This window comes from Pantherophis guttatus, chromosome 8 (assembly GCF_059756535.1).
Source record: "Pantherophis guttatus breed Tessera chromosome 8, ASM5975653v1, whole genome shotgun sequence".
NCBI classification, from domain to species: Eukaryota; Metazoa; Chordata; class Lepidosauria; order Squamata; family Colubridae; genus Pantherophis; species Pantherophis guttatus.
This window is the reverse complement of record NC_142070.1, coordinates 37032529-37059906: the sequence shown is the minus strand read 5'-3', so window position 1 is coordinate 37059906 and position 27378 is coordinate 37032529. Positions and strand designations below refer to the sequence as shown.

Below are 27378 nucleotides of genomic sequence, written 5' to 3'. Positions count from 1 at the left end.
CATTTTCGATATCAAAAGATAACTGCTTTAATGCATTTTTTGCGCTGCTGTGTAAAATGTGATTATTGCAATGAGCAGCTACAATATTGTCATTTTCCAGCAATAATTTTTGGTAAACAGATTTGTTCACTCCATAATTGACCGATGCATTATCTGCTGAGTAAGCTGAAACATTATTTATTTCCAATTCGTTATCACTAAGAACTCGACACAGCTGATTTTTTATTGATGTAGAATCTTCGAAAGAATCCTCATAAAAGTCTAAAATTTTCACACACAGTCCTTTTTCACGAGTAAAATATTATGCAACAACGGGATACATTTTGCAATTTCTTTTGTTCGATGCGTCAGTGGAAAGAGAAAATGGAATTCCAATTTTAAGATCATTGAGAACCAACTCAATAGAAAAAGGATACAAAATCTCATTGACAATAGCTGATGATTTGGTTCTTCCACAAGAAATCTTTTTTACAATTTCTGAATCATCAAAAATTTGCTTCATAAACTTAATACCACAATCTTGAGCCAGGAAAGAAATATGGTGTTTGATCCCATGGTAAGTTTCAGCCATTTCAGATACAGTCACTTTCTCACTGAAAGAGGAGTCTTTAACAATGAAAAACGAATTGATTCGCTTGTTGCTGGAAGCTATTTTCTCCTTATCTAAATTATTTTTTGTGCTTGCATGCTGTGTGACAGCTTTTATACCATTATATTCAATTGTGAACGATTTCTGACACAATTTACAGTAGGCCGTCGTATTTGTTCTGTCGGTTTCGTTGTTGGTAATCCTTGCAAAAGTAGCTTCCCAGTCTTTGGTGTTTTTGCACACTCCTCTCTTTTGTTTTAAAGAATTCGAAATCTCGCTGCTGTCACTCTCATTACTCGATGCCATTTTAGGTCAGTCGACACAAGCTACAATACATTTTAAAAATGTGAACTGTACATAATTTTATAATATATTTTTATTTTAATCTCATTATTAATTTTTTTCAGAGAATTAAGTTCAATGGTTATTCGATCTTCGTCTCATTCTAACTTATGAAAAAAAAGACAAAACGCAATTCTCCTATAATTATTCTCTTAGACTATACAGCTTTATATTACGTACCATTTCATCATAAAGCTTTTGAATAAAAAAAATGTCCACTATTTTGTGAAAAAAAATAGTGAACATAATGTGAAAAAAGCGGACTGTCCGCTCAAATAGTGGATACCTGGCAAGGGTACTCATCTCTCCTATTGTTTGTAGAATTCTACACAAGATATTTCCACTAGGAGAAAATATCTAATGACAAAACTATTACCATATATATACTTTATTAAGTATAAATATGCCTAGACTAAATGATGGTGATTGTTTAGCCATTAGCCAGATAGTAATAAAACCTACCCCAGGCATAAAAAAATTTACAAATAATTTTTTTCACATGCAATTCCTTTAAAATTTTCCTAGAGGAATACATCCCTGTTCCCATTATTTCGTTGTACAAGTTTTCCTTCCCTAAAATTGTCTTCTCATGTATGTGAAATGTATCAAATAGCAAAATCCACAACTAGGAAACCTAAATTTAAATGATTCACCAAACAGCTGGCAGTAAATGTAATCAAATGAATAAATTTCACATTTCTATTCCAGAAAGCAACTGGTACCTGTGGTCTTTAACAATAGGCTAATGAGTGTGAATAAAACACGTTTTGGTAAATGGCCAGTTTAATTTAGTGTGACAACTAGTTTATTGTCATATATTATATGTTAATGTCAGTATTTTCCATTTAGACAGTTGTGTAACTTACTGAAATGCACACCATGTGTACCCAAACCAATGTCTAAACATTACTGGTAAGAGAAATGCACTGTACCATTTTTTGGTGTCTCCTGACACTGATTGGTTTTGTAGGGCCTTCATTTTCTGTTCATGTGGTTTTGAAATTTTGGCTCATCTTTCTTATTAGAAACATAAAACTAGATAAATATGAGTTTCGTGAAATACTTCTGTTTACTTTAAATGGAAAAAGAAGCAATCAACAAAACATATCAATCTGTGAACACATATTTCACAATCACATCCAGACATTTTATGTTTTGTCGGAGTTTAGAGAAAACATGACATGTAAAGTATATCTCCTAAACATGTTTACATATGAATGTAATGTGAAGCATGGGTCTTGTTTTCACCATTTGAAGAATGGATAACATTTAGAATGGCAAGAGAGTTCCTAATTTCCTTCACAATCTAAATGCCATATTAATTTTAAAAATAGAATTCTTCCCAATGGCCCTATCAGCATCTTTGAGTGAATCATCTTTTCCCATCAAGTAGAAATAATAAATATAGAAAGAATTATGTATTTTGAAGATATTTTCATATTCTCTTCTTTGAGGAATTTGCCAAACTACAACCCAAAGTTTATAGGTACTTTATATTTGGACAATATTTCAATTGTCTAATTTTAATATATTTCATATTTATTTTGTAATTCCAATATTTTGGTATACTGTTGTAATGGGAGAAACTTAGTTTAAAACCTTAACAAATATAAAAATGAAGTAAATCCAGAGCGTCAAATATTAAGGAGTCATGAAAAGGCAGTTCTGTTCAATTGTTTAATAACAGCGAGGTTAACTAAATTCAGTTAGTTAACTGATTCAGGTTAACTGATTCAGTTTGCTGAATCAGCCAGAGGTGTGATAATACTGATACAGGAAATAAAAAATTACAAGGTAGACAAATAGCTATACATACAACAAAGTATAAAGACTCTTAAGAGCATACAACAATAGAGTGATAATCCAAATTTTCACTAGTCTTAAATCCTCAGCATAACACTGAATATCAGTTGCATCTTTTATCGGAAATTCAAATATTTGGATGTTCCAGCTTTTCCTATTATGTTCATAAATGCATGTGTTTTCCATCTCCCTATTCTCAAATGCTTTCCAGCTGCTGTTGTCCTATGTGGAAAGATTTTCAAATCAGGCATGAGGAAGAAGTAATAAAGAAGAAGTAATAGAGGATAAGACTCAATTATGGATAGATAAAGAATAAGCTATCACTGGTGGACATGAAGTTTGGGGTTTGAACATAATGAACACAAATCAGGTTAAAAGAAACAAATACTTGATAAACATATCCATATTTTAATATCTTCTCTATATAGATTCCGGAAAAAATATTATCTATTTATTGCTTGCCTGCAGCTAGATTTCTCTTAATTATGTAAACTACGTAGATGGAGCAAAAGAAAAGATTTGTTAGACATTCAGAATGAAGCAAAAGACTTAGAGAAAATACAATTAAGATGAAAACATATTACTATACTTACTGTGTGCCAGTTATAAAGAATACTTTTTATTTCTGCTATTGAATTCAAAGTGAACTGCCAGTAGGTCACTGGGAATTTGTCCTGTTGGTATGTCAGATCAGTTAGCCCTAAGCTCAAAGAAGCAATGCAATGAGTTTGCAACTTGCTCTATGATTAAAAACTGCTGAAATGTGTCAAAATTTATACAGATTTATGGAAGATGGCTGCATACTGTCTAATTAATTATTGTACACCTGAACATCACAAATGTAGAGATTAGAAGTAGAACTTGAAATCTTCTGTATGTAGCTCTTTGATGTAGTACAGGGCTGTCAAACTCGTGGCTCATGGGCCGGATGTGTCATGCGCTGGCCACACCCCCATCAGGTTTAGTGAAGAGGGAACAGTCCCGATACGTCACGTGTCGACGCCATGATGACGCGCATTTGACACTCCTGATGTAGTACAACCTGTTACTAGAGTTGAAGTGTTGAAACCTGTCACCTGAATATGAAAGGGCGGGTATCTTACATAACATATCATATTCATCTTCAGCTTAATTAAATAACTATCTGATCTGGTGAACTGAGCTGCAACTCACAAAATTTTTTTCATAAGGTATTACTACCAGACTTTTGATAAAATAACTGCCTGGATATTATGTACTTCTTTAAGAAGAATGTGTGGCAATAAAGTATATGTCTATAAGTCCCAGTGAATTCAGAAGCACTTTTACAAGCAAGTAAATATGCATTTTCAATCTAGGTTTTTCAAAAAAAAAATGCTATTGGAGTTAGACCTTTAAATCATGCATGTCAGCATGCAACCACAGTCGTGCTCTACACAGTCAGTACAGATGGGATTAATTGACAATGAACAAATGTAAATTATTATTGAATGGGAATGGCTTTTTCCTTTGCTAAGCAAGACTTGGCCTTCCTAGTTAGGCTTTTAGAATCTGGATTCATTTCTGGTCATGGCAAGTGCTTCCAACTATTCTGTGCACATTGGCATTAGCCAGGGACAATTCCAGGAAAAAGAAACCTCAAACAAGTAAATGGCACAACATTCTTTAGTTTCAGCAAAAAACCTCCTGAATGTTCTCTCATTTAGCAGTTGTAGAAGGTCAAAACAGAAGAGAAGAAAGTCTGAGAATGATGTTACTTATTGATTCTGTTGAAATTGTCCAGGTTGGCCTTCTTCATTGTACTTATAACTAGCAATTCCTTTCGGTAGAGGTCTCCTTGGGATCCTGTTATTTTATGATAACTGTCCAATAGTTAAGAAACAGAGCAAAGAAAAACTACTTCTTTCTGACCCAGAGAGCATAAGGGTTAGAATGCTGTACAAAGTATCCACAAAAAAAACAGAGAACATTTATTCAACCTCTCAGAAACCTTTCAAAGATAACCCACATTATTTTCATTACCAATCTTGAAATGTTCAGAGCTCTCTCCAGCTGACAAAGACCACAAAAACTGGCTTGCAATCTCATTTCACATTCTTGCATGCTATGTTCATGGTGATTTATAATAAATTGGACTGGCCACTGTAAATGGAGCTGCAAAACCACATGGCACTTTTCCTTTTGGCAGTTTGAAATGACTGGTGAAGTTGTAGCTTGGCAGTTGATTTTTCTGTGGATAGGAACAGCACCCTGGAGTTGGGAGAAAGGGTAAGGCAAGAATGCCTACCTGTGGAGGGAAAGGCTCATTCACAAGCCTATACAGATTCAGCATTCCTACTGCAAAACTGCTTTCCTAGGAATTCCTTCTCTACCACAGCTGATCCCAATGATAAGTGAAGTCTGTGAGCAAAGAACTGATCCAGGAACAATACAAAGTACCATATCCCTGTGAGAAAAGGTGACTATGACTTACTTTTGCCAAATACCAAGTTTTTGACGTAATTTCTTATTTGTAGTGGAAGGATTTATAATAAACAATGCACATGAATACTATACAGGCTAGGGAGGAGAAAATAGCATAGGCAGGTCAAACTTAGTGCTAATTCAAACTTCATTTTCAGCAAGCAAGTTTCTCACAGAGTGAGTAAAATCCTGAGACAACTCAAGAATCATGTTTAAAGAAGATGCCTTATTTGTTCCCTCTACTAGTATTATTAATCTCACTCTAGCATTGGTTCATTTCACAGGAAAACCTTTGACAATGTGTCAAACCTTTTAATGACAGGGATGTTGATATATAAGTATTTTTCCAGATTGTATTGGACAGAGATTGTGCATTAAGTTCCCAACAGATTTCATAACAATAATAGTCTCAAGGTTTGGCTAGGATTTATTGCTTCGCAGTCAACATTTAGCAAAATAATGCATGTAATAGTTGCATATCAAAAAGGAAGCAAATTCTTTTAAAAGAATTATCATTTATAAAATATAATATTTACTTTCTAATGTGATTTTTATATAATTGCCTTTATATGGATTCATCCATATGAAGGACACCACCTAAAGTCAACTTAAATAAATTTGATCAATAAATAAATCAATAAATAATAAGGAACAATTTTTTTTAAAAAAATCAAAAATGTTAAAGCAATGTAATTTAAAATAGTATGCATTAAAAGGGTTTGTATTTTAGGATATGTGAATACACTAATATTTTAAAAGAAAAAACTCAATGAAATATTTTTGTAGAATACAAATAGATAGAAAATTGGACTTTTTTCTGGATGTAAGCTTCTGAAATATATTGATCATGTATATATGCAAGATTATTTTTGATTGTTTTATAGTGTAGGTTGAATTTTGTGTTAACATAAAGTACAGAGAAACAAGTCAAGGATAAAAGAAAAAATCACAGGATATAAAAACAGTCATAAGTCACTTTTTCAGTGGCATTGTAATTTTGAATGGTCACTAAATGGACTATTATGAGACAAGGACTGCCAAGAGTTGAAAGTTCAACTGTCAGTCATTTATTTTACATTTTCAGATTTTTACATTGCTTAATCCTTCACAAAAAACAAGTTTAATATAATATCTATTCTAATGTAATATCTGTTCCCTTGCTATCGGACCTCTCCCAGTTTCTTGAGATTATATCTGTGTTTTGTCAGAATTTATTTAAAGTTTGGAAAGATAATACCCTAAATTCTGTGCTAAGGTCACAAAGTTCATGCAACATGAACATATTAAAAAGTAATGTGGTGTTTTTAAATAGATTTAACTTTTTAGTAGGCTTTTGCTTTGTCAGGATTGTACAAACGACTTCAAAGTAAAGTAATAAATCAATTTTTCTGGACCGTCCTTTTCCATAAACCATACTGGTCATAATAAGATTCTTCTAGTTTAAATTTCAGCTAGGAAAATTTTTAATGAGTCACAGCCAATTTACTTAATCAAGCAGCTAAAAATATATCTTGGAAATGAAATTAATTGCATTATATTTAAATTTAAAAAATAATTTAATGGTCATCTTAATGTTCATTTTGTAAAGACAAAATTCTTTAGTGAAAAACACACAATAAACAGTTTTTAAAAATGATACCACAATAACAGGATCTTGAAAAAACTGGTATAAGCAATTATCTCTGGATAGTATATCCATTATTGCTCCAGTACAGGTATTCTGTTTTTATACTTTGTATAACTTCCACAATTGTATGTCCTGATACATATATTTCTTATTCCAATAATACCCATAAGACTTAAGCATAAAGTTTTTTCTGCACTCACAGAAACTCTGTAAAGCTTTATGTGACTATGTAGACAGTAGATAAAGTATTATCACGTTTTTCATTACAGTTTGCATTCCATGTTAAAGAATTTGCAAATAATGGAAAGCACAGAATTATCCTTTTTGTCTTATGGAATGGTAATTAGGAAATGTTTAAATAAACATGTGAATCAAGCGAAACTAGACAATTCTTTTTATTGCATACTTGATTCAAGGGGATCAAATATATTTCAAGCTATAAACCGTTTTATATTAGAGAAACAGACATCTTTAAAATCACACAATCCTTTTTATTCTCTTTAAGACAAGCTATAAAACATCCATTTTCTATGAGTACTTCTGTATCATAAAGTGCATGGACCAGGATATCATTTGCTAAGAGGTGCTACATTATTCCTGTGAAAGATCAGTAACAAAGCATTTATTTTGTTTGAAGTTCTACATACTGTTTCAAAAATCTAGATCTGAAAGGGCCAGAAAATAGCTCTGCCTGAGATATTTACCAATTGCTGTCTGACAATGATAATATAAGATTTTTTTTCCCTATGTTCAGGAACGATGTATGATGAAATTGTTCATTTTTTGATGAATTAATCTCTGGATAGACCACTGATGCATAGAAAAACTATGCACTTGTAGAATTAAATATATCCATTTATGTTAAATAATATCACACAGCTCCTTAAAGGGGAGTGATGTGTGAAATATGTGTGAAGCTGAATAGGAGTATATACTAATTATTTATCATTTCTTTTCTGTGTTTTGCATATTGTTTCTTAGCTCAAATGGAAACAGCATGAAGGGGGGGTATGTATGTATGTACATGTATGTATGTATATTTCACACATTTGTTACAGTTGAGGTGTAGGTAAGAAAACTGCCCTGTAGGATCTTTCATATAAACTTGCCTCCTGTAGTAAAAGCTTAGGATCCTCTGATTTGGCCTCACAAAGGCCAAATACAGAAAGAATTCTCCTATATGATTAGACAGAATATGATTTCCTTAAGCAAAACTGCTATTGGGGAGGGGTGGAGTTGATATTTTTCCAGTCTCTTGCAGTTCTCATCTATATTTTTCAAGTCTAGCCAAGGACCTTTTATTTTCCAAGTTAAAATAATATTATTTTCCACTTGATAATATGAACACAGAGGTTATTTAAAACAATTATGCCTGTATGTGACTTGTGAATTAAGATTTTCCCAGTTGCTTAGAAATTGCAATTTACTTGTGATGACAACATACCTAAAGGCATTTTGAATCTTTTTAGCCCATTAACATTATTATACTTTTATGACTTTGATTTCTGCCAACACTATTGATTTGAGAAATAACACATAGTTAATGGTTCAAGGGAAGTCTTATTTCAGTAGAAACAGCTCAGAGCAACTAGTCTTTTCTGTGCTTTTCTATGCTATCAGCTGCTGTGTGCTTGCCAACTTTTTATATTTACTTATTGATTGAAGAAAGTGGGAAGGAAGTGATATTCTGGTTTATCTTCAACAGTAGTCCAAGCAGGAAAATAATTGGATAGTTCTGTTACACAAAACAAAGTGGAAATTTGCTCACAGAACTACCATGAGTCTCTCACAATTAGTTAAGTGAGCAAAGAAAAGTTGTGTAGACACCCTAAAGGACTGCTACCATTTGGTAGCTTTGCATTTATACAATTTATTAGACCTTATTTTTATTCCTAATATTCACCATGAACTGTGAACCTGATTGACTGAAGCTGGGGAATCTAATCTGGAACTCCGAGATATTTTCAGATTTTGGTATGTTGTTACTAAATATTTAATAAGCAGTAGAATACTTTTTGATTCATATAAATACTAGAAGACTACTCTCTATTCTTTCTTTAGTTAACAGATTTTGTACTTCAAGCCTTGATATCCTTTTTTTCATATCAAACCTATGTAATTCTCGACTAGAAAATGCATTGTCCAAATTGAGGACCCGGATTGTGGAGGCAATAAGCCAACTTTGTATAGAACAACACCTCTTAAGGGGGGCCGAAAGCCCTAATAAGCAGGTATATACAAAAAAAAAAAAGTATGCAGGCTATTGCTATAATGCGTTGTAAGCCGCCCTGAGTCTACAGAGAAGGGCGGCATATAAATTGGACAAACAAACAAACAAACAAACAAATAATAAATTCAGTAAACCTAGCTAAATATTCCCACTTTAATGACCCTTCACAGAGGTAAATTCAACCCTCCCTATTCTTACTAATCACCATACAGCCTGGGAAATTTTCGGGTTTAAATCCACAGATCTCAACATCTCTAAACTAGAAATGTTGATCTAGGTACATTCAGATTCCCCATACAATCTGACCTGATATTGTACTACAGTTACAAAAAATTAGTTCATTTAATTAATCTAATTTTCTGGGTTCACATAGCATACTATATCATAATGGGGTTCCTATAGTAGTCATATAATACAATAACCTAAAGTGCATTAGAGTATTAGTAGCTTCATGTGCCATGCAATCACAGACGATGACCTTTGAAAAAGGTTGTGCATCATTTCTATAAATATTTTCTTAGAGTCATCCAATACAGGGAAAGATCAATATATAAGAAACTTTTAAAAATTCCCCAGAATCATTGGGAGTTGGGTGGCATACAAATTTTAGTAATAGTAATAATAATCCATAATCATTTTGCAAAGTCATAAATTGAGCTATCTTTCAAGAAGCACAGACTATGACCTCTACAAACACAGATCTCAAACTAAGGGCTTATAATAGAATAATAGAGTTAGAAGGGACCATCGAGGTCTTCTAGTCCAACCCCCTACAAAAGCAGGAGACCTATACAATTCTGGACCAATGGCTGTCCAATCTCTTCTTAAAAGCTTCCAGTGATGAAGTACCCACAAGCACCCACAATTTATGAAGGCTGGTTAATTGTTCTCACTGCCAGAAAATTTCTCCTTAATTCTAGGTTGCTTCTCTCCTTGATTAGTTTCCATCCATTGCTATTTTCCTGCCATCTGGTGCTTCAGAAGGCTCCTTTTAGTAAACTTAGATTTGAGAGAGTTGAGCAAAGTAGTATTTACTAACTTTAATATGCCCCAATTGACTTTAATATTTTGTCAGTGAATTAAAAGTTCTTTACTTTTAAAGCTAGACTGTTGCAAAGAAAAAGCATTATTTCCATTAGAATCAGCTTGATGATATTGTTTGAAACTAAAATAGTAGAAAGCTGAAGTCCAGTGCTGTATTTGGAAATATGGCTAACTGATCAGATTCAAGATCAGAATCAAGATAAGAAATGTGAGGAAATCAACCTTATCCACTTTCATTATGATAAACAAAAGTATGTGATTAGCCATAATAACAATCATTTTGTGGACAGGTAACCCTCCTAATAGCTACTTGTAGCCTATCAGTATTCCAAATATATTACTGGTACATGAAAGTAGATTGGATATATAAAAATAAAGTAATAGGCATGGTGTAAAGAAGTGAACATGGCAAAAGAAAACAAAAATTAAAAAATGAGCAGATGTTGAATTGTTCGGATTGAAGACCAGCACAAAAGACATTAAGAAGGTTTGGTCTCATAGACAGAATGAATGAAGGTCAAAGTGCAAAGCAAATATATGAATAAGTGGGTTGGAAATAAATAGAAAACAACAATGAAGTGGCTCTTTGAAATTGATGAGATTGTCAAAAAGAAAGTGAGAGGCTTAAAGAACAACAGTATATATGAAATGAATATTGACATGATGGACATAAGTGGCTTTCAAGAATAGAAAAATATGAACAAGTGCAGTGAATGGTTCTGCTATAAGCGAAATTAGTTTTAATACTTCTTCTTACTTCATATTTTTTACTTCATTTTTACTTCATTTTTCTTACTTCATTCTTTGGCTCACTATTATTTTCTACTTTTCTGCATTTTGCAGATCATTACTAATTTTGCAAAGGAATAGAATAAAATGGCAGGTAGAGATGTAGATATTTGTCAGTTTGACAGTTGCTCGTTTGCTGTTATTGCTAATATATTTTACCGTAAATAATATACAGGTATCAGGTCCATGTAGTTACAAAGTAATTAACTGATATAGTGGCTCTAATACAGGTTTGGTTATATAAAAACAGAAAGTCACTGTCTTCTAAAACAACCAAATTAACAAGTCCTAACTTTAATTTGCAAATGAATTAAACCATCTATAAACTATAAACCATTTTCTACATCTTTACCATTGATTTAAATGTTTTATTTCAAAATACTTTTTTTTATTGTTCAAGCATCACTGCTCATATTTAGTTTCAAACTTAACCATTGCTATGAAAAGAGAGGGAGAAATGAAATGCATTCAAATAATGTAAATATTCCTTGCCTTTCTTTAAATTTGCTTAGATTCAGGTAGCTGGAATTAAAATTCGTCCACAAATTCATTTTTCTGGCATTTAATCATATGGAAAATGTGGTAATTTAATTAAAACAAGTAACATCAGTTAGATATCCCTTAGAATTGAAACTGAGGGAAAATAATCTATTCCATCAGGTTTCCATTTTGAAAATGTATTAATATTAGACCACAAGATCACCACAAAAAAGAAAAAAAAGTCCATTTACAATGCTGTAATCTGATGCTGAAACAATTTAAATTGAGGAAGCCAAAACGTATACTGTTCTGTTTCAGTTTCTTCATCAGGCACTTGTCAAAGTATAATGTAACTTAGCAAAGTTTTATTTAAAAAATACTTTGAAAAAGGCAAACGTGGCAGTACATTTTATTAAGTATGTGCTTAACAAAATGCTTTAACATTATTTTAAAAAATCCAGAATAATATTGAATGACAGAATGATTGTAATGATGGAAAGAAAGATCATAGACACATTTTATTAGGGATCTTAAGAAATAAGATTTCTTTTAAAGTTAGAATAATGATCTAAAAATCATTCTCCATGTGAATGGCTGAATTTCGGTGGTCTCAAAAACTACAAGAGCATAGTCAAATTACTGCTCAATAGGCTCAGCTTAATCGCGTTCATATACTTGTTGAAAAAATGTCCCAGTGTCAAAAACCTACATTCATATACTTGGACTATATCCACTTGTGACCAATTCAGTGTTGGTCATCTTCTCTAGTTATTGTAGCATTCCAAACTCTGGGATTCCTGTGGGTTGGGATGGGATAAAATAAGTTTTGTTTTTCTTATTATCTTGTAAAAAATTACTGAGTTCATGAATCTAATGGGTTCAAAGATTTGTCTAAAAATCTTCCATGTTCAGAAATACTATAAACCATTTAGTAAAGGTAAGGATCAGTGGTGGGTTGCTCCTGATTCTGTCCGGTTATTTAGAACCGGTAGTAAAAGCAGCAAGAGGCTCGGCTGACCCACCCGGATGTCATAATTGACGATCTATGCATGCACTCCCATTGCGAATTGGTAGTAAAGGTAAGTAGAACCCACCCTTTATAATGGTACAAATCATTGGTTCATACTAGAAAGGTAAAATAAATATCAAGGATTTTTAAGGGAATACATTTGTGAATTGAGAATGATTCCATCCATGGTAGGATAACAATACAATTTTTCTTCACTGGAGTGCTTCTTTCTTTGGTCAAAAATAAATACATGGATATTTATGACATACATGATACATATATACATACGTACACTTTAAAAAAATTAATTTCTGAAAATTAGCTGAAAAAGAATTGCTTCCACCAACACCATCAATCAAACATTTTTCCTCACAATCATACTTCTCCTAATTACCTGTTGAAGAACAAAAGACTGGCCTGTACACCCAGCATAAAGTCACAAAACATTTCCCAAATTTAGTTTACTAACAGTTTTTATAATGTTTCAATTTGGATTCAGGTATTCTCTCTTTATAATTATAATACAGTATATCAGTTAATATTTAAAATGATATTTAGATTTGGTATTTAAGGATTTCTTAAAATCAAATTGGCTTAGATATATAAATTATTTTTCAGAGATTATTCTCCACATCCAACTATTTACTTGGTTCATAATTATTTATCACTCCAGGTTATTCTAACTTTAACTTTCTACAATTATTTTAACTAATAATTCTCACATATCCTTCCACCCTGATCTTCCAATTTTCTCTTTTCTAGTTGACAATTAGAAACTACTGAAACCTTAATCATTTTTGTTTTATATCTTTTTCTTCAGTAATCCAATTGAGAAGAAGCACTCTGGTTTAAAATTCTTTCAGTAGTACTCTGTTTCCCCCAAAATAAAGCATCCCCTGATAGTAAGCCCAATCAGACTTTTGAGCGCATGGCAATAAGGCCAACTGTTTATTTCAGGATTCAAAAAAATATAAGACAGGATCTTATTTTCAGAAAACACAGTAATGTACTTTGTCAATACTCAGTTTCAATCAATATTCTTCCAAACACCATGCAGGGTCACTTAACTTTCTTGTAATTCTTACATTCACTCTTACCACTTTCCCTTTTATGTAGGACAATAATAGCATACTTCCAATCATCAGACACAGATACATACACTCTTCAAACATATATTGAATAACTTAACAGGCTTTCTATAACCAAATCATATCTATTGTATGTTTTGATATTTTTCCAGTTATATTGATTACACCTGATGTAAAATTTCCACCAATCTTGCCACATTTATTACTTTCCTTTCATCATGGTTTTCTTGATCAACAATTACAGAATTCATTACATGTAGTGCTCCATTTACAACAGTTTATTTAGTGACCATTCAAAGTTACAATGACACTGAAAAAAGTGACTTATGACCATTTTTAACACGGCATTTGCAGCATTCCCATGATCATGTGATCAAAATTCAGATGCTTGGCAACAGATTAATACTTATGACGGTTGCAGTGTCCCACGGTCATGTGATCACATTTTTCAACCTTTTGGCAAGCAAAATCAATGGAGAAGCCAGATTCACTTAACAACTGTGGCAAGAAAAGTCACAAAATGGGACAAATCTCAGTTAACAAATGTCTCACTTAACAAGAGAAATTTTGGAATCAATTGTGGTCATAAGTCAAGGACTACCTGTACACTGTGCAATGTATCCCTATTATCTCATACAAATCTGTAAAGGATTCACTTTAGTTTATCCTCACTTCAGTTTCACACATACAGTCCCACCCCCATCTCCAAAATAATCATTTTTATTCTTGTTTTAGTTCACCTTGCTAAAGGCTAATGGTTTAGACCAGTGGTGAAATGTAAAATTTGTTACTTCGGTTCTATGGGCATGGCTTGGTGGTGGTGGGGTTAATGTGACTGGGTGGGCGTGGCCAACTTTTTTTTTACTTTTAAAACCAGAGGCTTTTTTTTAAAAAAAAATAAAATTCTACAACTTCTTGGGCGAAGAGGTTGTTAAAAAAAATGCTTTAAAAAGCCTCTGCCAATCAGGCAACTCAGCTGGGATCGTCAGAGGCTTTTAAAAGCATTTTTTCTACAACCTCTTGAGGTTGTAGAAAAAATGCTTTTAAAAGCCTCTGACGATCCCAGCTGAGCCACACGATCATCAGAGGCTTTTTTTTTTTTTTACTTTTAAAAGCATTTTTTTTGGCCAAAGAGGTTGTAGAAAAAATGCTTTTAAAAATAAATAAATAAAGCCTCTGATGATTGCACGGCTTAGCTGGGCATGGGGGGGGGGCCAGGGATTTTTGCTACCGGTTCTCCGAACTACCTGCCTCCATCGCTACCAGATCAGGTGATCCAGTCCGAACCGGGAGCATTTCACCCCTGGTTTAGACCCTTTCATCAACTTCCTAAATATTTTTTTTAAAATCCACAAAACTTCTATGCAACTTGTCTGTCTTTTAATCTTAACTATTCATTGCACTTTATGACCACAGTAATTTTTTTCCCTCAAAATATATTTATTTATTTACTTATTTATTTAAAATATTTATATAGCTGTTCATCTTTCAGCCAACTCTGGGTGACTCTCAATCAAAGATTAAAACAAAAAACGTATAAAATAATTTTAAAAACTATAAAACTCAAATAGGAAAACCTTGCATTTTTGCTATATCCTCATTGTTTTTGCAGTATTCCATTATATGCATTCTGTAACATATTTGTATCACTCTCCTTCAAGTAGCTTTCATATCATGTTGATTTACATTCACTTTTCATTTTTTTTACGTTGGAGATTAATCTGTCTTTAAATACCTATTTAAATACGGCTTATATTTCACTCTTTCACTCTAGTTCTCTTGTTTTTCTTTTTTTCAATATCTATTTTTCTCAAGATCCAAATAGTAGCAAAAATGATTGTTTGCTTCACATTTAGAACCTCTTATCACCCTGGTATCTCAGTCTCATCAAATAAATCATATTTCCATATTACTTCTTCTATAGATATTTGGAGGGGGGACAGATTTTAGACAGACACTCATTAGAAATAACCATAATCATTTATTCTTGGGTCTTCAAATTACCCAATCATTTTTTTTACTGCATTCTTTAATCTATTTTCTACCTGTCACCTAACAGAATGACTTTTTCATATGGATGTGGTCCTTAATAGAACTGTATCTATTAGTTATCTACTTTTAAATTATGACAATATTTACAAATATATACAGAATAGTAATTTATATAATTAGAAACTATGTTAATATGAGTGATATCGATACTGAAACGCTGTAATGAGTGTAAATGTGGTTTTTAATGTTGAAATGTGTTTAATAAAAATTCATTAAAAAAAAAGAACTGCATCTACATGGAGGGAAGTATGCAGTAGGGTACCCCAAGGTACTCTACTGGGTACTCTGTCTTAGGCGCAGTACTATTCAATATCTTCATCAATTATTTAGATGAAGGAATAGAAGGAGAATTTATCAAATTTTCAGACTATAAAAGCTGGTAGGAAAAGCCAACAGTTCAGAAGCTAGGCTGAAGGATCTTGACATTGGGCCCTATCTAACAAAACTTGAACATTGGGCCCTACTAACAAAATAAAATGCAATGGTGAGAAAAGTAAGGTTCTACATTTAGGCAAGAAAAACCAAATGTACAGGTATAGAATAGATAGTATCTGGCTCAATAGTAGTAACTGTGAGAAGGATGTTGGAGTCCTAGTTGACAATCACTTAAATATGAGCCAGCAGTGTGCTGCAGCTGCCAAAAAAGCCAATGCAGTCCCAAGCTGCATTAACAGAGGGATAGAATCAAGATCATGTGAAGTGTTAGTTCCACTTTATAATTCCTTAGTAAGATTACACTTGGCATATTGCATCCAGGTTTGGTCACCACAATATAAAAAAATACTCTAGAAAGAGTGCAGAGAAAAGCAACAAAGATGATTAGGGGACTGGAGGCTAAAACATATAAAGAAAATTTGCAGGAATTGGGTATGTCTACTTTAATGAAAAAAAGTACTAGGGGGTGACATGTGTTACAATATTTAAGAAACTACCACAAAGAAGGAGTCAACCTATTCTGTAATTCTTACCGAATAAGAAGCAATGAATGGAAACTAATGAAGGAGAGAACCAACCAGAAGCTAAGGAGAAATTTTCTGACAGAACAATTAATCAGTGGAACGATTTTCTCCAGAAGTTGTAGAGCAAGTAAAAGTAAAAACACTGCAGAAGTAAAAACACTGCAGGTTTTTGAGAAGAATTTGGACAACCATTTATCTTAATGGTTTCCTGCTTAAGCAGGGGGTTGGACTAGAAGACTTGCAAGGTCTCGTCCAACTCCAACTGATAATTTATTCTGTTATCACATTTATTTAGCATCTTTTACTATTTGTTCAAGTATTACTATTAACTAAAGCATACGTTTCATGGCTCTTTCATTCATAATGATATCTAATTTCATTTGCTTGCAAATATTCATAATCTCTGCTCCTCAAAATCAGACCACCTTCATATAAGTAGCTTATATTTTTAATTACTCTTAGATTTCCACAAAAATATACACAAAAATATTTACTTTCTTCAATGTCATTGCATTAATTCATTATTTAATTCATTGTATTTCGTTCGTTTTTCATACATTCAAAGTCACAATGTTTCATAAGCCGGTCTCTATTGGATGGGCCATAGGTATTATTCTCTGCCACTAAAAATTGGCTTGGTTCAATCATGGCTTTCATGTTGTACTTTTTACAGTAATTAGGTAGAGAATGTCTGTACTAGGATGCAGGTTTAGTTGTAGACAGGTCATATGTAGTATTTTCTCTTAATGGTAAAAAAAAACCACCTTCAACTGATTCCAAGAATTGGCTCAGATTGGATCCATATATCCCTAGGAATAATCAGAAATGTTATTTTTATATTTTTATTATTAGATTTATAGTTCATCTTTAGTTTTTACAACTCAAAGTGGAATAATATTCCTGTCTCATATTATACCTACAGTAACAATCCTGTAAGGTAATTAGATCTGAGAAATATTTCTTTTCCCAAATCACCCAGTCAACTTTAGAAATCATAATCTCCAATGTTTCTCCAATATTTCAACACTTTAATCAGTATGCCACACTGACTTATAAGAGACAAGGTTACATTTTTCAGAAGACATTTTTCTGATATTTTCTTTTACATTTTAATCAACATAAGAATTAAGAATACAGAAGATTTTTCAGTATGTATTCATAATGCTATGGTTTGGGCACCATTTTCTTCACCTATATGCAAGGTATATATATATACCTATATAAAGGACACAAAATCACTGGTAACTTGTTATGGAAGTAGAGGAAAATACATCATTAAGAGACTATCTGCCTTGTACAAATGGTCATGAAATGGTCCAGTTTCTTTGTTAACAAATAAGATAGAGAATTTTGGAAAGAAGTTTCCACATACTGGCTATGTCATGCTTTTATTTATTTAAAAAACAATTGTTTCTCTTTTCAAAATGGTCTGTTCTGTATTTATTCTTTTCTAAATTCAGGAATCAGGAGTTTCATTTTTGTAATATAATGTTATATAGATAAAAGACAAGTAAAGAACACTTCTCAGTCAAAAGCTGTGATACAATTTATGAAAAGAAACAAAGCTGAAGAAGTATGCAGGTACAGCAATAAAAACAGGCAGGATTGTACTGACTAAAGAATGCAAAATATGCAATCAAAAATATAAATATTTCTTTACCACAAGACAGATGTAATTCAGTATATACCTTCTTAGCAGAAGGAAGAATCACAGCTTTTGGAAATTCAGTGTGAGTTTATATATATTTTTAATTGGCCACTTGGGAGATAAAACCTCTCAACAATAGCTCCTCCTCTGAATAGAGAAAGAGAACCAACAGCTTAGCAAGTCCTTGGCAAAGCAAAACAGAATCTGTTTTAAAGTCTGGTATAGCAGATGGTAAACAAAAAAAGAAAATATGATGAAACTTGAAGCAAAGCCATATTCATAAGGGATCAGATGAGGGTTCAGAGTTTGCATGCTAAAAATTCCCCTTTACATCTTTACATCAAAAGATAATTTGGTAAATGTAAAAGAATGTTTTGCAGATAGTTTCAAGGCTAAATTCTTAGCCTCCCACCTTTGAAATTTACAAGTGACATGCCAGAGAAACTAAAGGAATTATTCAATAATGAACACACCACAGAATATTACTATTCACTCCCAACTATAACAGGATAGTAAGACCAATTGTACAGTCCAAGTCAGTATATGTTAAGTTTAACCTCATATTGGTCCTGATTGCTGTATATCAATTTGAAGATCAACACAGCAATTATTAGTATAGAAATGAAGAATTTGACTCAAAAAGTTCAGAAGCTATGCATGATCTGGGATGTCTCTGAACTGGTCGAACAGTTTCACTTGGGGGACAACCGTTGCATCTTACCTAATTGCTGCCAAATTCTTTAATCCATTTTCTTTAAATCATTCCTCTTCTCAGGTAACATTCAATAGCTTCATACCTGTATTTGGCTCCACTTACATTTAAAAAGGAAATAGAGATTGTAGCAATCTATCTAGAGCAGGGGTATCCAACTCAAGGGCCAGGGGCCAGATCCGGCCCACTGGGTGCTTAGATCTGGCCCACTGAGCCTCCCTGGAAGCAGCGAAGGACCAGCCCATGGTGCCTCTGCCAGCAAAAATGGAGTGGCCCTCCCGAGCTCTGTTTTCTCTGGCAGAGGTTTGCAGGAGGCCATTGTGGCTGAAAACAGAGCTTGGGTGCCCATTTTTGCTGACAAAGCACTCGGTCCAGCAAAAATTGAGCTCCCAGAGGGCTTCAGGAGGTCGCCACAGCTGAAAACAGGGCCTGGGGGGGCCACACACACACACACCCAAGCTCCATTTTCACTGGCAGAGGACTGCAGAAGGCCGTTGCAGCCAAAAATGGAGCTTGGAGCCCATTTTTGCTGGCAGAGTACTTGGGCCCCCATAGGTGCCCCTGACACAAGTGACTTCAAACTGGCCATGCCCACCCTGGCCTCACCCTCCCCAGTACCCAAGGTCAAAAACAAACCTGATGAGACCATCAATCAAATTGAGTTTAACACCCCTGATCTACACTGAAAAATATGACATAAACTTTGTTTTTTAAATTATATTCTAAAAATTCAACAAAAGGCTATTTTGATTGCCAACCTAGACCAAATTCAAAAGAAAAGTTGTCAACAGAATCACCATGCCTGTGTAGTCAAGAAAAATACATTATTGTGATAAATTAATTTTCTAAAATTAATTAATTTTAATTAATTAATTAATTGACTTAATTACCATATGTCATGGTATACTATATACAGTACCATTACAAATAATTTGGCTTTGATTAGAGCTCTCCTTGGAAGCTCTATTAAGATAAATATTGAAAAACTTCCATTGAACTACTCATGTCAAAGGATTCTTTGTTCTGAAAGATACCATTGCCGAGAATAAATCTATGAAGCTCTAATGAAGATATTAGAATTGAATTGTTTATTCAATTGCTATTCAAATGATAGCTGACAATAATATGTTTTCCTAACCAGCCAGCTAAACTTTTTTTCTATTGTTTTCCTTATGGATTTCTAAATTTGGGTTCCATTGAGATAATTTTTTTATTTTTGTCAATACTTCAGCTATTATATCCTTTCATGTGTTTTCTTTTTAAATTCACTAGAATTACCCTTACAAAATTCCTTAAAAAGTGAAACTCATAAACTGTTCATCTCTCCCATATACCATTAAAATAATATGGATTCCCATCCTTAGAATAGCTTCTGTGTTTTTAAAACAAATACTTGTAGACAAATGTAAGACATTATAAGAAAAGAGTAATGTAAATAGTAATGTAAGAAATCAAATTTAACTCTATATTAAATGCCACTATGTCTTAACGATTTTAAGTTGGGTTCAACTATCTCAAGAACTCTGGAGTCCCAGTTTCTGTCAATCAGAATAGACACCTGCAGTCCTAATAATGTAGACAGAGTCCTGTGGGAGCCTCAAATAGTATTGTGTCTACCAAATCGGGAATTGCTTCTGTCTGATAGCTACAATTAAAAATAAATATATGGAGAAATGAACTCTACTCAATTGCAGTCAGTACAGTAAGTGACTTCCTTTGTTTTAATTTAATTAGACTAAGGAAGTAAGTGATCATGAGACTCTTTTATATTATTAATTTCACTCAGATTTCTGACTGCTTGTCTTGGATGTAATCTAATGTTTAGAATTAAAGCTTGTAAGTAATACTTCATTAAGCCACATGCTTCTATTCATAGCCACCAATTGAATGGTGGCATTATGAAACATTAATTTCGTAATTAACAGTACGAAAGAGTTCCATTCTGTTCATAAAATTATTAGAATACTTTGTCACATCAGAACCACAGTCCTATGTCCCTATGTCCCAATCAGTTACTTCTGTAAGCAAGAAGTTACGATAATAGTCCTCTTGGACCATTGCTGTTTTCAGTCACTAATGATTAGTGGTATTCTTGCGCTGAAATTGAAAGTTATACTTAAAATGGAAAGCTTAAAAAAACTTATATTATCACTTTATATCTATATTATGCTGAGTGGTATAAACGTTTCTTTGATTGCTTTTTGTTGGCAGGAAGATGGGGTTATTGTTTTCACCCTTTGTATATTGGGTTTTATTTTTTGTAAGCCAGCTAGAGTCACTGAAAGTGAGTGGGTGGCCTTATCAATTAAACAAATAAGTAAAAATAAAATGCATTTATAACTAAATGTTCTTGTTTTCCTACATTTCTGTTTTGTTTTGCATTGTGGATTTTTTTTAACTAGAAGCCTAAGTAAAGGGAGGTATGTAATCTGTTCTGAAAATCTTTCCAGTTGAAGAGTGATTATAAACAGTACATTCAGTAAAGCTATCATGATTCATCACTTATACAGGGACTTATTCTCTATAAATCCATCTTTTTCTAAATGAAATTCCTCATAATCTAAACTCTATTTTTAATGTTTTGTTGTAAAATTTACTTCTTCTCAACCCATTCTACATCCAGGCAAGAGTTCTGGGGAAAGAAAGCACCATAACTGGAAGAAGGATGCAATCATTGGTTTTTATATGAAAAGGTACAGAAGGTTACAGAAGTTCTTTTCTGTGAGGACATACCCCGGCGCTTCTGATTCCAAATATGACGAAAGCTGTAAAGAATGCTGCTCAGAAGCTGTATGTATATTCAAAATCTACTTAATGTACACATAGTAATTCCTCATAACGTTGTGTGCTTTTTCCCCCAGAGTCTCAGTACAAACATATCAGTCTAGATATATTCTAAATATTTTTGCTTGTCTTGTTTATTGATATTTATTGTTATTATTTATTCTTCCACAAGCAAATGAATGTGGAACCTTCAACTTTCCCCACAGTAATTTTCTATCTCATGCTGTGGTTTGAGTTGGGTTGAGAAAAAGTGACTAAACCAAAATCATTCAATCACCTTCCAGGGCTACAAATGGAATCGAACCTTGGTTCTCTTTTTCTAAACCAGCATCTTAATTACTATTCTATATCTATATTTAATTCCTGGAAAAAAAACCTAATGCCACCAACAAAGAGTTTTCTAATTTTTTGTAAATGAGAATATTTTTACACTGATTATGGCAATAAGCTCTGCAGACTTGAGAAGTCTAATGCAATTTGATATTAGAAGATTATTTTTATACAACATACACATGGAGAAATACATCTACAACACACACAGAGAGATAGAGAAAGACAGAGACACACAAAGAGAGAGTAATCTCCTCCTTTCCTTTGGAAAGTAAAATACAGTATACTAATGGAATGTGGCAAGAGGTTATGTCATGTTACATTATGTTGTATCATAAACAAACTGTCCATAGTACAAATAAGAGAAATGAACGCAATAATAAAAATAAGTCATTATTAATTTAAAATCAAAATAATACATAAATAATTCCTACAGACCTATCCTAGATGTATTTTAAAAGTTTTCCATAATAACTCTATTTTAATTTGCTTCTGGAAGGCCAGGGTCAGGGAAAGTCTAGCTTCTGGTGGAAAATTATTCCATTGGATGGGCAAGAAGCACTTACTCATAATCTCAATCTCCTTGATTTCACAATTTCACAAATTCATCAACAATGAGATGACCATACTAAATAGAATAATTCTTTTGCAATTAGATAATAATAAAAACTGGACAGATATATTACCGGAGAAAACTTTACATTTTCCATACACTGTAGATATTAAATTATCTTATCTAAGACTGATTTAGGGAAGACTGTTTAGAGTAATCCGTTTGTGGCACAGAATAAACCTTGTAATGGCAATGGAAGTTTATGGGATTAAAGAGAAAGTAATAAAACAGGCTAGGAAGGTGGTCATGTTTGTTCTGAGAAATTTAGTGGTATCTTGGTTTTTGGGGAGGTATAATGAATTGAAGACATTGATTAAGACAAGATATTGATCATTGATCAAGACAAAGATAAAAAAAATTGGTGATAGACCCATTCTTTGGAACGTCTCTGAATAAAGAGAAGACAAGAGATTACACATATGTGGTCTGGAGAGCTGCTGTCCATGAAGAGACTTCAGGTTTTCTACAGGTTTGAGTGCCAGGAGACAACAGGGTTAGCCATCTTTTCAAGGAAACTAAGTTATGAAACAGCAAAAAGCTAAATATGATTTTGATGCTGGAAAGTTATAAAGAGAGTGATCTGGATTTTTTTTCCTATTGTGTTACAAAAAGGAACTTGTTAACGTCTTGAAGATCTCTGTGTGATAAGACAAAGAAAAAATGAAAAGAACTCAAATCCTATCACACTATTTGAATGAACTAAAGATTAAGGCTATTAGAAGTAAAAAGGAGCAAAATAAAATTGATTTATTTGATCATAGTTAAAATAAGATATATTCTTACTTCTGTTTACATTTTATGGATTTTCTGTTGACCCCAGGAATGAAAAAATGAGCTGTAAATCAATATTCTATATTTATTGTTACATGTTACATGAAAGGCAAAATACTCATGTATAAAATATATGGGATAGGAATTAGGTGATATAGTGTTTATGAAGGTTTTTAAAAACATATATTTCTATTAAAGAATAAAAGCAATCAGTTTATTAGCACATGGCGAATATAGTAAAAAATGACCAAAGAAGATATAGAAATATGATTGGCAAAGAAACACAAATATGATTCATAATCATTCTCTTTTCTAAATCTCTCTGATCATTCAAAACATTAAAAACTAATTTAAAAGCTAGTAAGAATTCAAATTCTCTTTAGAGCCTGAACTTTCAATTATATCTAATAAATAATAACTAAAATCTGAAAGCACAATTTCTTTTAAATGCTCATTTTATTATAAAATAATGATGCCCAAAAATATAGTTTGTATGCTTCTAAAACGCTCATCTTCCCTTTGCCAAAATTTTCTTTCTGTAGCCACCTGAGGATACCATGTTTTAAAATTCCATGAATTCCATCATGATTTTGTGGCATCTAATGCCCACTATCCAAAGTAATAGTTGAGATTAATTTAAAATATATGTACTTTCAATGCTTTTCTTTTAAAAATAAAATCTAATGTTGTATCAATACCATACAGTGAGCCAATGCTTTGGAAACTGTTATTTAATTTTTAAATAGCTTGTCATGTTTACAAGGGGCTATTGTTTCAGAAAACTATATGCTCTTAGGCTCATGAAACTAGTTTTGGAAGGTAGCCAGAGCAAACTCACAAAAATAATGCTGAAAAATGAATGAAATTATAAGTCTGAAATTTGCTTTTATGTCAGATGCCTTAATTATTCACTGAATTGTCAACGTAATTTATGTGTAAATTAGAAACTAAAGCCTGTTACAGAACCTAACACTAAATTTCTTTCTAAATATGTATTAGACAGTATGAAACTTCTTTAAATAAATGGCAGTGTGAATTACTGAGAAAATTAGAATTAGAATTCTAATACATAAAATACTAAATTAAAATAATTAATAATAGTTCCTTAACACAATATTTTCTTCCAAAATGATTTATGTGCACTCTAGTTGTAAACTTTCAAACAAACTTCTAAAATAAGTCAGTGAGCGTGTTTATGAGTTATAATAAGGGTGAGAAAGGACATATAACCAAGATTACCATGTAAATCCTTAAGAGAAATATTTCCGTCATTTCAAGGACAAATCTACATTAAATTATATGTAAACATCTTAATAAATTCCCCTTTTAAAAAAACCCTATATATAATTTAGCATATTTATTATGTTAAAACTGTGTTCAAATATATCCTCTAAAGAATGGAAATTTTTCATTGACTGTTGTAGTATTCCAAAGCCGCTGTTCCCAAATCATAACCCTTGCCTTTAATTGGCCTAAATTTCATATTTCAATTTGGGATTTACTTTTTTCTCATTTTCTTTCTTTTTTTTATTTTTTATTTATTTAAAACAATACATCAAAAAAAAGAAATAGTCAAACAAATGATCGCGACAGGAACTTTACATGATATTTACACTTTCTACGGTATGTAGGCTTCAGTCAGATTTAACATATATTAAACATAATCCTGGTTATACTTGACTTTTTGGGCATCTGTTGTTCAACCAAACGTACCATTTGTCCCAACATTGGAAATATACGGAGTCCTTTTGATCTCTCAATGCTTTAGTCAGTTTGTCGGATTCCGCATAATCCAAAATTTTCTCCAAAATCAAATCTTCAGCCGGCAGGTCTTTCCCCTTCCAATGTTGAGCGAAACATATTCTTGCTGACGTGGTGATAAATACACACAGACACCATATATTTGTGCCTATGTTGTCTGGCCTGATGTTCAGTAGATAGTACTCTGGTTTCAGAATTAGGTTATAACCTGTGATTTCCATGATCCATGCCTGTATAATTTTCCAGAATTCAGTCGTCCTGGAGCAGATCCACCACATGTGGAAATAGGTGCCAATCTCCCCACACTTCCAACAGTCTGGTGAGAGATTTGAATACATTTTAGAAAGACGAGCAGGTGGAAGGTGCCATCTATACAGGATTTTGTACACATTTTCTTTGTATTTTTGTACTTTTTTCTCATTTTCTTTCTATTTCAACAATCAGTTTTAATCAACAAAATCAATAAGATTTATGGATTCGCTTTTTCATGGCTACAAATATAAATTCACCACAGTACAGAAGAAAGTCAATCATATAAGGAAAAGTCTGGGAATTTTTGCATCAGCCCAAAGAGAGGATATCTAAATACATATTTACTAAAGAATATTATCATCATGAAAGAGTTGAAGGCCAGTACAAAAAGTGAACACAATGACATTTTGTTTTATTACAGTAACAGGGAGACATAAACAACTTGCCAAACGATAAAAATGGAAACCAGATAATTATGGTTTAGATGTCAGAACTAAAATTTGTGGGGGGAAGATTTAATTTTCAGCTCAGTTACCATTGAGGAAATCTGTTGAAGACTAAAAGACTACTTTCACAAAGTGGGGTGCCTAACTGATCATCAGTTCCAACTTTCTCACTTTCATCTCTGTGAGCCTGCAGAGAGGAACCGATATCTGTGCCAATCACTGGCCTGAGGGTCTGCCCTGAAAGGGCGGCAGTTGGTTAGCCTCAAGACAAGTGGTAAAAGACTGCAGCCAGCTCTGCAGAGACAAAGCAGCTGGCAGGAGTGAGTAAAAAAGGAAGAAACTTGTGCCCATCTGCCGGGAAGAACAGTGACAGGATAACCATAACTCTAAAAAGACCTTCCCAATATGGGATGCCTGAAAAGGAAAGAACAACAACAACAAAACCCACCTCCAATTACTGCTTAAGACAATTTATTAATCTAGAGAACTCCTGACAGAATGTCTATTCAGTCTTTATCCAATGTATTCTGCCTAATGGGAACCTTATTATGTTTGACACTGCAAGTAATTACCCTATGAGAATTTTTGCATATGAGAGAAACAAATGCTTTAATTTTCTGCAGGTGTCTTGCACACATTCAGTGTGCCAAAGAATGAGGTGTGCATTCTTGTTTTCCTGTAGTGATTTCAAATTAGAATGGTTCATGCTTGAGGAAAATGTCCTCAATGTCAGGAAAAGATCATAACATATTATTTATCTGACAAAAGTCACAAAAGCCAAGAAATTGCTTTCACAAAACACAGTGAGAAAAAAAATAAAACATTGAGAATAGTATTAATTTACAGATAGTTTTAATGTCCTTTTTTAAAAGGGACTGTTTCAAAATGCTCCTTATTTCATAAGCATCTGTTTCTTGGTTATACAGTTCAATCATTTTCAGGGAAATCATTTCCTATTCAGCTAATTATTGATGTTTATTTTATTAAAAATTTGTCTGGTGAAAAGTATATTAGTTCTTAGTTCCAGAAGTGAAGTATTCATTGGAAAGAAAAACGACAGTGATTCCAAATCCACTATCTTTTGTATTTTTTAATTTAAAATATATTTGTTATGGGGGAAAGAAAGCAGAAGAAAGTACGTGTATTTCATAGTGAAGTAACTCGACTGCAGCTCAAATGTCTGAAACAGATGGTGGAACAGTTTAAGTCTGCCATCCAATAGCAAGTAGATTTTACAAGGCTTTCTTGTTCTGTTATTAAAACAAGATGTAAAATAAAGCAAATTGTGTTACTTGAAAAAGGTGCTGTTTCTTGTTTTAGTAATTAGGTTATTTAAATTACCAAGAATACAGTATATCACATTCACAATTATAACAATGGATATACTTTAGACTGAAATACTTTAGACATTTCAATGATTAGGAATGATCAAATTGTAGGTTAGGCAAAATTATTAGGGCTATTTATATTTCAAAATTTATTCAGAAAGCTTTGAACTCCTGCCATACTCTTTGTAAATGGAGGATAGAACTGAAGAAAGTGATAGGCAAGGCCAGAGTCAAATATGATAAAATCACAAATTTCTTTTTAAAATTTCACTACCTTAG

General features: G+C 32.8%; 2 long non-coding RNA genes across 3 annotated transcripts in view; one reads left to right on the top strand and one right to left on the bottom strand.

Moving 5' to 3' along the window:
- The window catches only part of LOC117680254 (uncharacterized), a 35655-nt gene that overhangs the window by 4993 nt on the left and 3284 nt on the right, over positions 1–27378 (top strand). The window contains exons 1-2 of one of the 2 annotated variants that reach the window (XR_004595600.3): positions 4800–5171; positions 21438–21604. This is a non-coding gene — a long non-coding RNA (uncharacterized LOC117680254). Of the gene's footprint in view, positions 1–4799; positions 5172–21437; positions 21605–27378 lie in introns of those variants that run through there. The other variant, XR_015729197.1, reaches the window with a different exon arrangement.
- Positions 16963–27378, bottom strand: part of LOC148112587 (uncharacterized) — a 72738-nt gene continuing 62322 nt past the window's right edge. Inside the window, exon 2 of the long non-coding RNA XR_015729198.1 lies at positions 16963–17263. This is a non-coding gene — a long non-coding RNA (uncharacterized LOC148112587). The remainder of the gene's footprint in view (positions 17264–27378) is intronic.